Source organism: Nicotiana tabacum, chromosome 19 (assembly GCF_000715075.1).
Source record: "Nicotiana tabacum cultivar K326 chromosome 19, ASM71507v2, whole genome shotgun sequence".
Lineage (NCBI taxonomy): Eukaryota > Viridiplantae > Streptophyta > Magnoliopsida > Solanales > Solanaceae > Nicotiana > Nicotiana tabacum.
The window spans coordinates 108,691,588-108,707,701 of record NC_134098.1 but is presented as its reverse complement, the minus strand read 5'-3'; the positions used below and the strand labels follow the sequence as shown (position 1 = coordinate 108,707,701).

At 41.1% G+C, this 16,114-nt stretch overlaps 1 pseudogene; it reads left to right on the top strand.

Moving 5' to 3' along the window:
* The window catches only part of LOC107792421 (NADH-ubiquinone oxidoreductase chain 2-like), a 29,484-nt pseudogene extending 13,837 nt beyond the window's left edge, over positions 1-15,647 (top strand).
* Positions 15,648-16,114: the final 467 nt, after the last annotated feature.

Below are 16,114 nucleotides of genomic sequence, written 5' to 3'. Positions count from 1 at the left end.
GATTTTTTCTTCCTATTCCTTAGCCATTGCAGGTACCACTTCCTTATGGAGAGCATACAATGTTGTTGTGAGACTGTTATTACAAGACCATTTCCTCCTTAGGTTACTGAGCTTAGGTGGAAGCCTTCTTCCTTACTTCCCCAGGTAGTCTTTCATTGTAGTATTTAGGGAGGATCTTCTGGTTCTTGTAAAGCTGTGAGCTTATCACATCGTATACCCGATGGAATATTTTTGATGTCCTGCCTCGCCTATAATTACCCGTAGTTACTTACCTCCACGCCCTTTTAGGGTTGCTTGTGAACTGATATTTTGATTGTCTTCCCAATGGGATGCTCTTTTATTTTTGTAACACTCATACGGTACCTTTACTACCCCAACTCCTATCTGAATATTTCTCAAGGATCGCGATGTCGTATCTGTGAGACTGAATTCCCCATATTGGGGTTCACTATGTTCATCTTGCACAGTCTGTTGATTTGTCTGTGTCCTCCTGTTTAGCCATAACTAGGCTCTTCCTGGATCAACTACTAACTACTCGTTGGCCCATTCTCATATCAATATTCAGCATAATCTTTCTTGGGTTATTTCCTTTGCATTAACATTCCTTGACGTCATGTTTGTATAATGTTTTGGAATCGTAGCATATCTTTAGGCTTTGAATAAGTGCAATCTCGTCCCATTTTCATTTTATCGCACTCTTCCTCTACCATTCCATAATTACTAGAACCACTTAATTTTGACTTAATTCCACCTCACTCCACATTCCCCTCTTTGGGGAAGTACTAATATTTAGCGCTACATCGATCTACCTATAGATGTTTTACTTCTTCATCTTTGGCGTCGTTTCACAACATCATGATCCTTACTCGCCTTGCGGAAATCCTTCTATACCAAGGATAACAAATTCCCTTACTCTCAATGGTGACACTTAGTGCAACTGGCACATACAATCCCTTAAACTTAACCTTTCTCATATTGCTTGCTTTAGGGAAGCGTCTTCCTGAATGACCATTTTCTGAATTTCTCATGAATCATCTTCTGCTGTCCATTCTATTATCGCCGGAAGGCAAATCGGAAATTCTCATGATGCAGACTATTATCAGGTCACTCAGTTCCTAATTCATGTTTAGTTTATCTTGTTCACCAGCCCATACCGATTTCTATTATTCTGGGGTCTAACTTTACCTTCTGATAATTACGTTGGGGTCACAAACTTATTTTTTCAAAGTAAGGATATGACTTTATGTCCTATACTCTTTTGTTGTCTCAAGGCCTATCACCTCTTGTTTTTCCCTTCACTTGACTATAGACTCTGTAATACTATCATTTTTTGATCTACCGTTGTCATCCATGTACCACATTTTACTCATACTGCTCCATTAACTCTCTTCTTATTTTCCTGCTAACATTTCTGTCTATCACTTTATTCTAAAAACTCGAACAAAACATTCTTTTGCTTTTAACCCCTCTTGCTCCATCCATTGGCTGCTCGAATTGCCTAACGTTCTTTTTCTACCAGGAATGGGAGCCACACTAAGATAATATTTATCCTTTCTGGGCTTCCAGTGCTTATCTTTGTAGTACTTATATCTAGGTGTACTATTTTAGGGTGCACCATCGAGGTGTATCACAAGGAGATGCATTACCACGTTTTCACTATCCTTCGGAAATGTCAACTAACTCTACCAATCCATCCACTATTTTGGGTTACTCTATCCCCAGCTGGATCCTGATACCCGTCCTTATCTTAAACTATGTCTACTAGCTCCCATAGGGCATAACTGAGATCGGTGTGGTCGATTGTACGTACATCTGTCACTGTTGAAGGTAACTCAAAATGCTTATATCTCCCTTCCTGAATAATGATAATCTTTATTAACTGGGTACCTAGTAGCCTTCTTCATCTTGCTTCTTTTACTCCTTGAAACTTGCATTTATCTTCTGAATCTCTCATTATCTTTCACCATAAAGGTGGATAAATATTCTTGCCTTAAGGCTCCTTATCAAGAGGCTTACATGTATTAGTACAAACATGATCAGATAAATACCTCAAGTTTATCCATCATAAGCATGATGCAAAAATTGAGTCCCTCTGACTTAACTCTTCCACAACTATATCTCTTACCAACCGTCTTTCTGAATGTAGGCATCATTGTATTACGAATAGGATAGAGTTTAGGAAATTGAGTTCTTACAACTGAGCTCTACCACATTTTCTAGAGTAAGAAGAAAGAGTGACAGTCCTAAATGCCTTGTAGCCTCCTACTTATAGGTGTGGTGCACGACACACCCATAAAAAAGACTCTACTAGTCACGACTTGTAGACTCCCTAGGACAGAACTGCTCTGATACTACTTTTTTAATGCCCCAAGCCCATGGGCCGCGATGGGCACCCGGTACCTTACTCAACCGAGTACCAACGTAATGTATCTTTCTTATCACACCATCATATACATATAACATACGGGCCAAATAGGCCAACATGATCATTTATAAACTCAAAACATAGGCCGACAAGACCATACAATCTTTCACGTACACGACATATGTCTACAAGCCTCTAAGAGTACATAAATGTCATAAAGGTCGGTACAGGGCCCCGCCATACTAATCAGTACATGTGGTAATCATACTGATCACATAAGCAACTTCAGAGCAAATGGAGCGCACCAACACCTTCCGCTGAGCTGATAGCCTACTTGGAGGACTCTCGACCTGTCTATCAGGACTTGCGGGCATAAAACACAGCGTCCCCAGGCAAAAGGGATGTCAGTACAAATAATGTACCGCATATGTAAGGAATGAAAATCAGTAAATAACAGACATGCGAAAAACATGGAGTAAAAGACTTGACATATACGTCTGCATAGCTTTGTGAATTATTTCATTTTTATAATGTCATGCATATGCATATAAATGTCATACCATGCATTGGTATATGCGTTCATAACATTATCAAGCCTCTAAGGGCATCCCATCATATCATTTCGGCCACTGTGGGCAAATTATCAATGTATACCAGCTCATCAGGTGGTGCTGCGTATATAACACCATAATCTTTTTCCATATCCCATATACATATAATATACATATATGCGTATATAACACCGTCTAGTCATGGATCAATGTAAATGAATGTAATGCATGAGAAGTACATCAATAAAATCTTTCAGAGTGTCATAAGACCATTATATCTTTTGATTAATATCATGAAATAAACTTTATCAACTTACGTATTTTCTAAGACCCATGAACAGAAGATAGAATAATAAGACATATGGAAATTTAAGAACATAGACATCTCTAACACCTCTATGAATAGAGTCATTTATGGAATTTGTGCATTTGTTCGTTTCGTTCGTGTCGTATATATCATGCCAAAAAGAAAGAAGATATAGCCTTAACATACCTGGAGTACGGAAAAATCTGTATGATATTCTTGGAAAAGGTTGCACCGTACTCCTTTAGAATCGCAAAATCTCACATGCTAAAGTGCTAAGAAATCTCGTTAGAATTCTTTTGCTTCAAGAAATCTTGTTGAGATCTTGTTGGATTGGGGTCACGTCTGTTTTTTAATATTTGTAGTATGGAGAAGATTATAAGATTGTTGATTATGTTAAGTCCAAGTGAAGACCACAATGCCAGACTTTTAATGTCTTAGTAGTCTTTACGTAAGTGTCATTTGTATGACACCTTGTATGGCCACCTTTCATTTTATATCATGAGTCATTTAATTTGAATGGGGGGCTGCCACCTCATGCCCTTTAATCCTTATCCAACATAATTCCTTAATTCATTGGGTAATATCCTATTATTCAATAATTAACCAATCACTCACATAATTAAGAATTATCTCAAATTACTTAAAATACTACACACTTCTAACATACCTTGTACATCTTACTATCATGGTCATGTAGTACCTTATATGGCACTTGTCCATAAATACCGGTATTATAGCTCGGTCCGCATTTTATCCCAAATTGCCAAGCTTCGACGATATTTATTTTCTTTGATTTTCTTACCCTCTCACCTTCACGAATTTACTTATCCGTTGTTTGAAATAGCATAATACTTATAAGCTCAAAATAATCTCACTCCCGAGCTTACGTTGATTAACATACGACAAAATTTTAACGTACGAAAATGCGGGACGTAACATCTCATTTCTGACCTTATATCAATTTACTTACGGCATATTTTTACTTACGAAAACATGGGGTGTAATACATAGAGTTCACGTCTCAAGCTTACCTCAGAAACAGAAGCTCTGAAATTGATATAGAGGTAGAGGATGATACATCAATTGTTGATAAAGATCTACCCCTCCCCATATTTCTCATGGTACTGTTTTTTTCTCTAACCAATCTTTCATTTCTCAGAAATGTTTCAAAGAATAAAATTATTGATATATGTTTCAGAGTTTTGGCTTCTTCCATTTATATGGTCTTTGAATGCAATTCGCGGATGTTGAGTACAAGGTGAAGATTAGCCAAGCTTCCTCTAGAAATCTTGTCAAGGCAGTTATGTAGCTTCCCAGTTTTTGTCACGCCCCGAACCTAGGAGCGAGACAAGCACCCGGTGCCTCACCTAACCTGGCGTACCAAATTGTGACGAAGGGACTCTGAACACATAATGTCATACTTTGGCCATGGGTCCACCTTGTAAGACAATTTGCGAAGCAAAATATAAAACTGAATGGAAACTAGTGCTAACTAAACATCAATATAAAGCTAGGCTGAAAAGGCCGTCATAGCTACTACAGTTGACAAACCACCAAATTATACATACCAGGCCTACAAACCCAACATACTGCACTAACCAACAAGATATGTCTACAAGCCTCTACTGATAGATGTACTATGATCGGAACAGGGCCCCGACCTACCCATAACATATATACAGATATACATAAGATTTACACAACACTCTAGACCTGGCAACTCCGAAAGGCATGGAGCTTACCGATCAGGCTGAACTCGGGAAACACCTACTGAGGAGATCTACTCGTCTGTCTATCTGAATCTGCATGCATGAAATGCAGCGTCCCCGGAAAAGGGACGTCAGTACGAAATAATGTACCGAGTATGTAAGGCAATAACATAACTGAAAATCGAAACTGAACTGATAATATAATAACTGGAAGTAACTGGGAGTCAAAGATGATCTGGAGATATACTTACCTGCTGATACTGACTCAACTCCTTCAATATAGTAAGTAAAATAATTGTACGGCCTTATAAGGCTCGGTATATATAACCGCTCTGCCATAGTAGGCTCGCTCATAGGCGCTCGGCCATACTAGGCTATGTATCTCGACCATGCTGGGATCGCTCATAGGCGCTCGGCCATAGTAGGCTCGGTATATAACTTTCCATCTGATCAGAGGTTGCCCAATAGGGGCCTGCCCATCGATTATAGCTTGATGGTAATGAAAATACTGTAATACTGTATATATAGGCTTGCTGCTCTCTTGACTGGAAGAAGACAATACTAAAATTGAATATAGAGTCTCGATAAGGAATAATATTGTAACTTATGAGACTAGAATAGTGTGAATAAATTCATGAATATGAACTTCTCTTTTTGTCTCATTACTAACACATGTAGCTACGAGATCATGCCAAAATGAAGGAAGGCTTAGCCTTAACATACCTTATCACAATCTTTCCAATCACCAAGTTGAACTCACCTCTTTGCACCTTAATCTACAAGAACGATAATAATACTATCGTTAAGTTACGAAAGGTACAACTATCGCACAACGAACGACAAACTTATTTTGTATTAAAACGGGCAGCATCTCCCCTATAATCCTTACTTCCTCCAAATTCAAGATAACACCAACAATACAAGAATAGAACAATAACAACATATATACATCATTTTCCAGCCCTATATACACCATCAAATACTACCAAACAGCCCAACACACCCCAATCTCTTCGTACACAAAACGACCACCGTAGTAGTGTCAAACGACCCGAAAATGTTATGACGAATGACCCGCCAACCACCCTACATTTATATGGTGTTTATAAACCCCCTTCCTCCTCCAAAACTCCACAAAATAGTAGTAAAACACGCAGCCCAACAGCAACACAAAACAGTCCACAAAACAGTCCGCTACAAGTGAATAACTCGAACTCACGGCTTCCGATCACCGTCCCGTGAGTTCTTACAAGTATAGAATGACTTACCGTGAATTTACAGAAGAAAAATTGGATGAAAGAGAGCAGTAAACTCACCTTATTTGTTGGATAACTCAGCTCTTATCTTGGTTCTTCAAACTCTAGGTTTTACCTCCAATTAGAACTTGAAAGGGAGAGAAAATCAATTAGGGTTTGTGGGAAATTTTTGGGAGGATTCTTTGCAGAGCTTATGTCTGGTTATTATGCTATATTTTAAGTCTAATATATGAAGAAAATAGGCCCTTAAAAGGCCTCTTTGGACGACCCGAAATGGCCCATTTTTGGGCTTTCATTTAAGCAAGTAGGTGACACACCTACTTGTCACCTAGCAGCTTGCGCAGTATCGCACAAATGCCCATATCTTTCTACTCCAATGTCGTATTGACAAACGGTTTAATGCGTTGGAAAATAGACTCATAGATCTTTAATTTGATGGGTGGAACACCCCATAACTCTAAGTATATTGGGAGAAAATCGCAGTTACATTTGACCCAAAATTTCAGTAAAACTTATGAGTGTAACTTGTGATGACTTTCATCGACTTTTGTTCCACAACTCGCTTGACATTAAAACATAACACACGGATGTCATACGACTAATATAAATCATAACATAATCTCCTTATCATTTTAATCACCCTAGTCTCACCCCAAAGGTACATGTTATAACATTCCCAACTTGTCGACTTTCGACGAAACATTGTTTTATTTAATTGCTTTAGCTTCTGAACTGTCCAACCCTCTTTGTACTTGTTGTTCATGATCTTCAATATTTGTAACCTCAGAGGTAACATGATTAACTTACTTTATATACTTTTAAATATTATCTCATTTTTGGTCCTACATTAGTTTGCTTACGACGCATTTTTACGTACGAAAATATAGGGTGTAACATCACTCCCCCCTTGGGAACATTCGTCCTCGAATGTTTACTCTTAGAGACTTTGGAAAATTTTGCCAAAGTATCCTTCGTACACTAGGTTAAAACCAACCTGCACGTAGCCAGAAACATACTATGCATGCCACATATGGCCAATCTTTATAAATAGCAGCAATTTGCCTCACCGACCGTAAATCATAAATATTGAAAGTGAAAAATAAAAGCTTACCTGATGACCTGCTAGCCTACATAGAGCTATGTTGTAGCATCCCATCTCGAACCATATCTTCAGTTTGAAATAGGTGGGGGTATTTAGACTTCATTTCTTCCTCCGATTCCCACGTCATCTCTTCTACATTCTTGCTCCTCCATAAAACCTTTACGGAAGCTACCTCCTTATTTCGTAGATTGCGGATTTGTCGGTCTAGGATGGCAACTGGAATTTCCTCGTATGACAAGTCCTCTGTAATCTGTACATCATCCGTGGGCACCACTCAGGTAGGATCGCTAATGCACTTTCGTAGCATAGATACGTGAAAAACCGGATGGACAGACTCCAATTCTGAGGGCAACCCTAACTCATAAGCTACTTGGCCCACTCTCCGAATGATCCTATAAGGCCCAATATACCGTGGGCTAAGCTTGCCTTTCTTGCCAAACCTCATCACGCCCTTCATAGGTGATACCTTTAAGAATACCCAGTCATTAATCCTGAACTCTAAGTCTCGTCGCCGCACGTCAGAATATGACTTCTGACGACTCTGAGCTGTCAACAGTCGCTCTCGGATAAGCTTTACTTTCTCTATGGCCTGTTGAACCAGGTCTGGCCCATATAACCCAGATTCCCCAATATCAAACCACCCTATAGGAGATCTGCACTTACGCCCATACAAAGCCTCGTACGGAGCCATCTGAATACTGGAGTGGTAACTGTTATTATATGCAAACTCGACAAGAGGTAGATGTTCATCCCAACTTCTTTTAAAATCCAACACACATACTCGTAACATATCCTCGAGCGTCTGAATTGTGCGCTCGGCTTGTCCATCAATCTGTGGATAAAAAGCTGTGCTGAGATTCACCTGAGTCCCTATACCTCTCTGAAATGACCTCCAAAAATGTGCTGTAAACTGAGCCACACGGTCAGATATAACAGAAACTGGTACTCTGTGTAGCCGCACTATCTCCTTAATATATAACTTTGCATAATCTTCTGCTGTATATGTAGATCTGACCGGTAGGAAGTGAGCTGATTTCATGAGCCTATCGACTATCACCCATATGGAATCGAACTTATGATTAGAACGAGGTAAACCTGTGATAATGTCCATGTTTATCGCCTCCCATTTCCATGTCGGGATCTCTATAGTCTGCATTAGCCCTCCAGGCTTCTGGTGCTCTATCTTCACTTGCTGGCAACTAGTACATTGGGCGACAAACTCAGCAATGTTCTTCTTCATATCATTCCACCAGTACACATCCTTAATGTCATGATACATCTTCGTCGACCCAGGATGGATGGAATACCATGAATAATGTGCCTCTAACATAATCCTGTCTCGTAGCCCTGCTACATCTGGAACACACAAACGACCCCTATATCTGAGAACCCCATCTCCCTTTAGCTCTAACAGTGGTTTCTTCTGCTACGGAACTCGCTCTCTCAGCTCGACCAACTCTGGGTCCTCGTACTGCCTTTCCTTGACTTCCGCTATGAGGGATGATTTTGTAGTGTTTTGGAGTTCAACTCCACCATCCTCAGAATCTACTAACCAAACCCCCAACGAAGACAATTGATGAATCTCTCTAGCTAATTGTCTTTTCTCGGGATCTACATGTGCTAAGCTACCCATAGATCGGCGACTTAATGCATCTGCTACAATATTAGCTTTCCCCGGATGGTAGAGAATGTTAACATCGTAATCTTTCAATAACTCAAGCCATCGCCTCTGTCGCAAATTCAACACTTTCTGCTTGAAGATATATTGCAGGCTTTTATGATCAGTAAATACATCAACATGAACACCATATAAATAATGCCGCCATATCTTAAGTGCATGGACAACCGCAGCTAACTCGAGGTCGTGGGTCGGATAATTCCTCTCGTGCTTCCTCAACTACCTTGAAGCATACGCAATTACCTTCCCATGTTGCATCAGGACACATCCTAACCCGACACCTGATGCATCACAATACACGGCATAACCCTCTAGACCCTCTGGAAGTGTTAGAACTGGAGCTGAGGTCAACATGTTCTTAAGCTCTTGGAAACTCCTCTCACAAGCCTCTGTCCTTTGAAACTTAGTTTCTTTCTGTGTCAACTTCGTCAATGGTGCCGAAAGGGAAGAAAAACCCTCTACGAACCTCCGATAGTATCCTGCTAAGCCTAGAAAGCTACGAACCTCTGTCGGAGTGGTAGGTCTAGGCCAATATTTCACGGCCTCAATCTTCTGAGTGTCCACCTTTATCCCTTCATCTGATACAATATGCCCCAAGAATGCTACAGACTTCAACCAGAACTCACATTTAGAAAACTTAGCATACAACTTACGATCACGGAGGGTTTGGAGTACCGCTCGTAGGTGGTCCGCATGCTCATCCTCTGAACGGGAATAAACCAGAATATCATCAATAAATACTATCACGAACAGATCTAAAAATGGTCGGAATAGGCTATTCATCAAGTCCATAAATATAGCGGGTGCATTAGTCAACCCGAAGGACATGACAAGGAACTCGAAGTGGCCATATCGGGTCCTGAAGGCTGTCTTCGGAATATCTTTTTCCCGAACTCTGACCTGGTGGTACCCCGACCTCAAATCTATCTTTGAAGAGCATCTAGCCCCCTGCAACTGATCAAACAAGTCATCGATCCTTGGAAGTGGATACTTGTTCTTAATAGTTACCTTGTTTAGCTGCCTATAATCGATACACATCCTCAGCGAGCCATCTTTCTTCCGCACAAATAGTACTGGTGCACCCTAAGGTGAGGTACTGGGCCTGATGTAACCTTTCTCCAGCAAATCTTTTAACTGCTCCTTCAACTCCTTCAATTCGCCAGGTGCCATTCTATACGGAGGGACGGATATTGGTTGAGTTCCTGGAAGCAAATCGATGCTAAAATCAATCTCTCGCTCTGGAGGAATACCTGGAAGCTCATCTGGAAACACATCTGCATACTCTTTGACTACGGGAATAGACTGAAGTGTAGGTATTTCAGCATCTGCATCTCTAACTCGCACAATATGATAAATGTACCCTTTTGCGATCATTTTCCTCGCCTTCAGATAGGAAATAAACCTACCTCTGGGTGTTGGTGTATTACCTACCCATTCAAGGACTGGCTCACCCAGAAAATGAAATCTGGCTGCCTTTGCTCGGCAATCAACTGTGGCATAGCAAGCTGCCAACCAGTCCATGCCCATGATAGCATCAAAATCCATCATCTCTAGCTCAACTAGGTCAGCTGAGGTCTGACGACTACAAATTGTCACCGTACAACCTCGGTAAACCCGTCTAGCAATAATCGATTCTCCGACCGGTGTAGATACCGCAAAAGGATCACTTAGTATTTCAGGCACTATACCAAACTTCCTCGCGACAAATGGGGTAATATACGATAAAGTAGATCCTGGGTCTATCAAAGCATAAGCATCGTGAGAGCAAATGGTTAATATACCTGTCACAACATCTGGTGAAGACTCCTGGTCCTGTCGACCCGCTAAAGCATAGATACGGTTCTGATTACCACTTGAACTGGAACCTCTACCTCTGCCCCGACCTCTACCAACCGAAGACTGAGACTCACGCCCTGAAGGATGCACGGACATAGATGATCCCGTTGCTGAACTCGCTGGTTGTGCCATTCCCCCCGAATCTCTAGTTGGGCAATCTCGCATCATATGCCCTGGACGCCCACATGTATAACAAGCATCAGAACCTCCTCGGCATTGGCCCAAGTGTCCTCTACCACAGATGTCACACCGTGGAGGAAATGACCATGTCTGCGCAGATCCTCGCTGTCGCTGCAAACCCGATGCCCGTGAGCTCTCACCTGGTCCTGACTGAGTATAGCGGTCATTCCTGTAACCCTGTAACTGAGGTGGCGGAGGCCTAGGTGGCCGTCCGAAGTACTGGGTCCTATAACTACCCTGATATTGCTCATGAGACCTGGGAAATCTCATCCTCTTACGTTGCCCTTGCTCAGCCCTTTCTGTACCCTGCTGCCGACGCCTACCCCTTTCTATATTCTGGGCGAATGCCTGAATCCGGGAGATATCCATACTATCCTGCAATGCAGTGGTGGCACATGCCTCGGTTAACTCTGGGGCTAACCCTGCTATAAACCTGTGAATCCTGTCCCGCATAGTAGCAACTATGGATGGTGCATATCTGGCCAATGAGTCAAAACGGAGACTATACTCTCGAACACTCATATTACCCTGCTTGAGGGCTAGAAACTGATCGACTCGAGCCTGTCGGATCTCCCGTGGTAAGTACTGGTCAAGGAAGACATCTGAAAAATTCCCCCAAATAGCTGGAGGTGCATCACGTCCCCTAGACCTCTCCCATCCCTCATACCAAAGGATGGCTATATCTCGGAGTCGAAAAGCTGCTAGCTCAACTGCCTCTTTCTCCGTGGCATGCATAACACGAAAGATCCTGTGAAGCTGATCTATGAAATCCTGTGGGTCCTCCCTCTGATCTATCCCCGTGAACTCTGGGGGACTCAAAGCAATAAACTCTCGGACCCTTGAACTCCCAGACCCCTCAGAAGTTCCTGCACTAGCTGATGCCCTAGCCTGTTGCTGGGTAGCTACCAACTGTGTCAACAAATGCACCTCACTCCTTAAGTCCCGATCTGATGGAAGTGGAGGGGGAACTGGATGTGCGGTTTCCCTAGGAATCTCTGTAGTTGGTGGAGGAGCCGGTAATGGCTGAGTAGGGGCCTCACCTTGAGCCTCAGACTGGGCCCCATCTACTGGGGGTACCCTGCTGGTCCCCTCACCTACTGCTGTATCTCTCCTCTGGCTAGCCGTAGTCTTCCTAGTCACCGTCATCTGTGCATGCAAACACCAACACATAAGTTTAATTCAAATTTCCTATAACTCAGTTCTATAGCACGATTTAGATTTCAAAGAAGGGTAACCAACTCCTAAATGCCCTGTAGTTCCCTGCTTATATAATGTGGTGCACAACACATCTATAAACAAGACCCTACTAGACACGGCTTGTAGACTTCCTAGGACAGAACTGCTCTGATACCAAGTTTGTCACGCCCCGAACCTAGGAGCGAGACAAGCACCCGGTGCCTCACCTAACCTGGCGTACCAAATTGCAACGAAGGGACTCTGAACATATAATGTCATACTTTGGCCATGGGGCCACCTTGTAAGACAATTTGCGAAGCAAAATATAAAACTGAATGGAAACTAGCGCTAACTAAACATCAATATAAAGCGAGGCTGAAAAGGCCGTCATAGCTACTACAGTTGACAAACCACCAAATTATACATACCAGGCCTACAAACCCAACATACTGCACTAACCAACAGGATATGTCTACAAGCCTCTACTGATAGATGTACTATGATCGGAACAGGGCCCCGACCTACCCATAACATATATACAGATATACATAAGATGTACACAACACTCTAGACCTGGCAACTCCGAAAGGCGTGGAGCTTACCGATCAGGCTGAACTCGGGAAACACCTACTGAGGAGATCTACTCGTCTGTCTATCTGAACCTGCATGCATGAAATGCAGCGTCCCCGAAAAAGGGACGTCAGTACGAAATAATGTACCGAGTATGTAAGGTAATAACATAACTGAAAATTGAAACTGAACTGATAATATAATAACTGGAAGTAACTGGGAGTCAGTGATGATCTGGAGATATACTTACCTGCTGATACTGACTCAACTCCTTCAATATAGTAAGTAAAATAATTGTACGGCCTTATAAGGCTCGGTATATATAACTGCTCTGCCATAGTAGGCTCGCTCATAGGCGCTCGGCCATACTAGGCTATGTATCTCGACCATGCTGGGCTCGCTCATAGGCTCTCGGCCATAGTAGGCTTGGTATATAACTTATCATCTGATCAGAGGTTGCCCAATAGGGGCCTGCCCATCGATTATAGCTCGATGGTAATGAAAATACTGTAATACTGTATATATAGGCTTGCTGCTCTCTTGACTGGAAGAAGACAATACTAAAATTGAATATAGAGTCTCGATAAGGAATAATATTGTAACTTATGAGACTAGAATAGTGTGAATAAATTCATGAATATGAACTTCTCTTTTGTCTCATTACTAACACATGTAGCTACGAGATCATGCCAAAATGAAGGAAGGCTTAGCCTTAACATACCTTATCACAATCTTTCCAATCACCAAGTTGAACTCACCTCTTTGCACCTTAATCTACAAGAATGATAATAATACTATCGTTAAGTTACGAAAGGTACAACTATCGCACAACGAACGACAAACTTATTTTGTATTAAAACGGGCAGCATCTCCCCTATAATCCTTACTTCCTCCAAATTCAAGATAACACCAACAATACAAGAACAGAACAATAAAAACATATATACATTATTTTCCAGCCCTATATACACCATCAAATACTACCAAACAGCCCAACACACCCCAATCTCTTCGTACACAAAACGACCACCGTAGTAGTGTCAAACGACCCGAAAATGTTATGACGAACGACCAGCCAACCACTCTACATTTATATGGTGTTTCTAAACCCCCTTCCTCCTCCAAAACTCCACAAAATAGTAGTAACACACGCAGCCCAACAGCAACACAAAACAGTCCACAAAACAGTCCGCTACAAGTGAATAACTCGAACTCACGGCTTCCGATCACCGTCCCGTGAGTTCTTACAAGTATAGAACGACTTACCATGAATTTACAGAAGAAAAATTGGATGAAAGTGAGCAGTAAACTCACCTTATTTGTTGGATAACTCAGCTCTTATCTTGGTTCTTCAAACTCTAGGTTTTACCTCCAATTAGAACTTGAAAGGGAGAGAAAATCAATTAGGGTTTGTGGGAAATTTTTGGGAGGATTCTTTGCAGAGCTTATGTCTGGTTATTATGATATATTTTAAGTCTAATATATGAAGAAAATAGGCCCTTAAAAGGCCTCTTTGGACGACCCGAAATGGCCCATTTTTGGGCTTTCATTTAAGCAAGTAGGTGACACACCTACTTGTCACCTAGCAGCTTGCGCAGTATCGCACAAATGCCCATATCTTTCTACTCCAATGTCGTATTGACAAACAGTTTAATGCGTTGGAAAATAGACTCATAGATCTTTAATTTGATAGGTGGAACACCCCATAACTATAAGTATATTGGGAGAAAATCGCAGTTACATTTGACCCAAAATTTCAGTAAAACTTATGAGTGTAACTTGTGATGACTTTCATCGACTTTTATTCCACAACTCGCTTGACATTAAAACATAACACACGGATGTCATACGACTAATATAAATCATAACATAATCTCCTTATCATGTTAATCACCCTAGTCTCACCCCAAAGGTACATGTTATAACATTCCCAACTTGTCGACTTTCGACGAAACATTGTTTTATTTAATTGCTTTAGCTTCTGAACTGTCCAACCCTCTTTGTACTTGTTGTTCATGATCTTCAATATTTGTAACCTCAGAGATAACATGATTAACTTAATTTATATACTTTTAAATATTATCTCATTTTTGGTCCTACATTAGTTTGCTTACGACGCATTTTTACGTACGAAAATATAGGGTGTAACAGTTTTAGCATGACAATTACAATCAGATACTCAAGGGTATAACAGGAAGGGTGAAATTCTTGCCTTAATGGGGCCTTCTGGCAGTGGGAAAACAACCTTGTTAAAGATATTGGGAGGAAGATTGCAAGAAAATGTCAGAGGAACTGTCACATACAATGACATCCCATATAATACAGCTATCAATAGGAGGTATATTACCTATCCATCAATAATGTTTTTTCCTTCTCTCTTTCTATTGCTTTAAAACCAAGAATATATAAAAGTCTTTCTTTCAATGTACATGATTTTGTATTAACTTCAATACCGAATTGAGCAATGTTGTTCTAGGTGGGTTTCGTGACACAAGATGATGTGCTTTTTCCACAATTGACTTTAGAGGAAATCTTGGTATTTGCTGCATTCTTAAGACTTCCAAGCAAGATGAGTCGACGTCAGAAGTATGAAAGAGCTAAAGTGATTATTAAAGAATTAGGCCTGGAAAGGTATGTGAGCTACCTTTCCATGAACTTCCTTCTCGCCCTTTATTACAAAGCACTACAATCTAAAACTGTCAAAAGAAATTGAACATGATTGTTGCAACTGTTCATTCCTGAATTTCACAATCATAGATGTCGTCACAAGATAATAGGTGGAGGACTTATTAAAGGCATATATGGGGGAGAGACAAAAAGAACTAGCATAGGGTATGAAATCCTTGTTGGTCTTTCTCTCCTCTTGCTCGATGAACCAACTTCAGCCCTTGATTCGTCCTCCGCAAGGAAGGAATGAGTCGTTTCCCCTTTCCATCTTTCGGTTGCATAAAGAAAATAGATTCAAATTGACAAACCATCAAAAGCGTGAGAAAAATGGGGCAAGTGTACATTAGGCCATGTGCAACAAACAAAGTACAAGGATAGAATCGTACCCTCATAGTCCTCAATCTTTGGCACATCTGGATCGGGATCGGCAGAAATTCACTCGGTCTACGCGTCCACCGGGGCACCATACTTACTTTTTTCTTTATGATATAAGGAGTGCATGGAACTTCATAAAAATCGAATATAATTCACTCTATACCAATATCCCTGGAACAACTATAAAATAAACTCTATCTTAGTCTACCAAACTTTGACTTTGACTTGAAAGAGTAAGTTTTCGCCACTGTTGTTGAAAAGTCAAGACCCGTTGGGGAAACTATTCTAGACCCACCTGCCGGCCCTAAATCTATCTTACTTTTCCACGGATCGGTGGATATG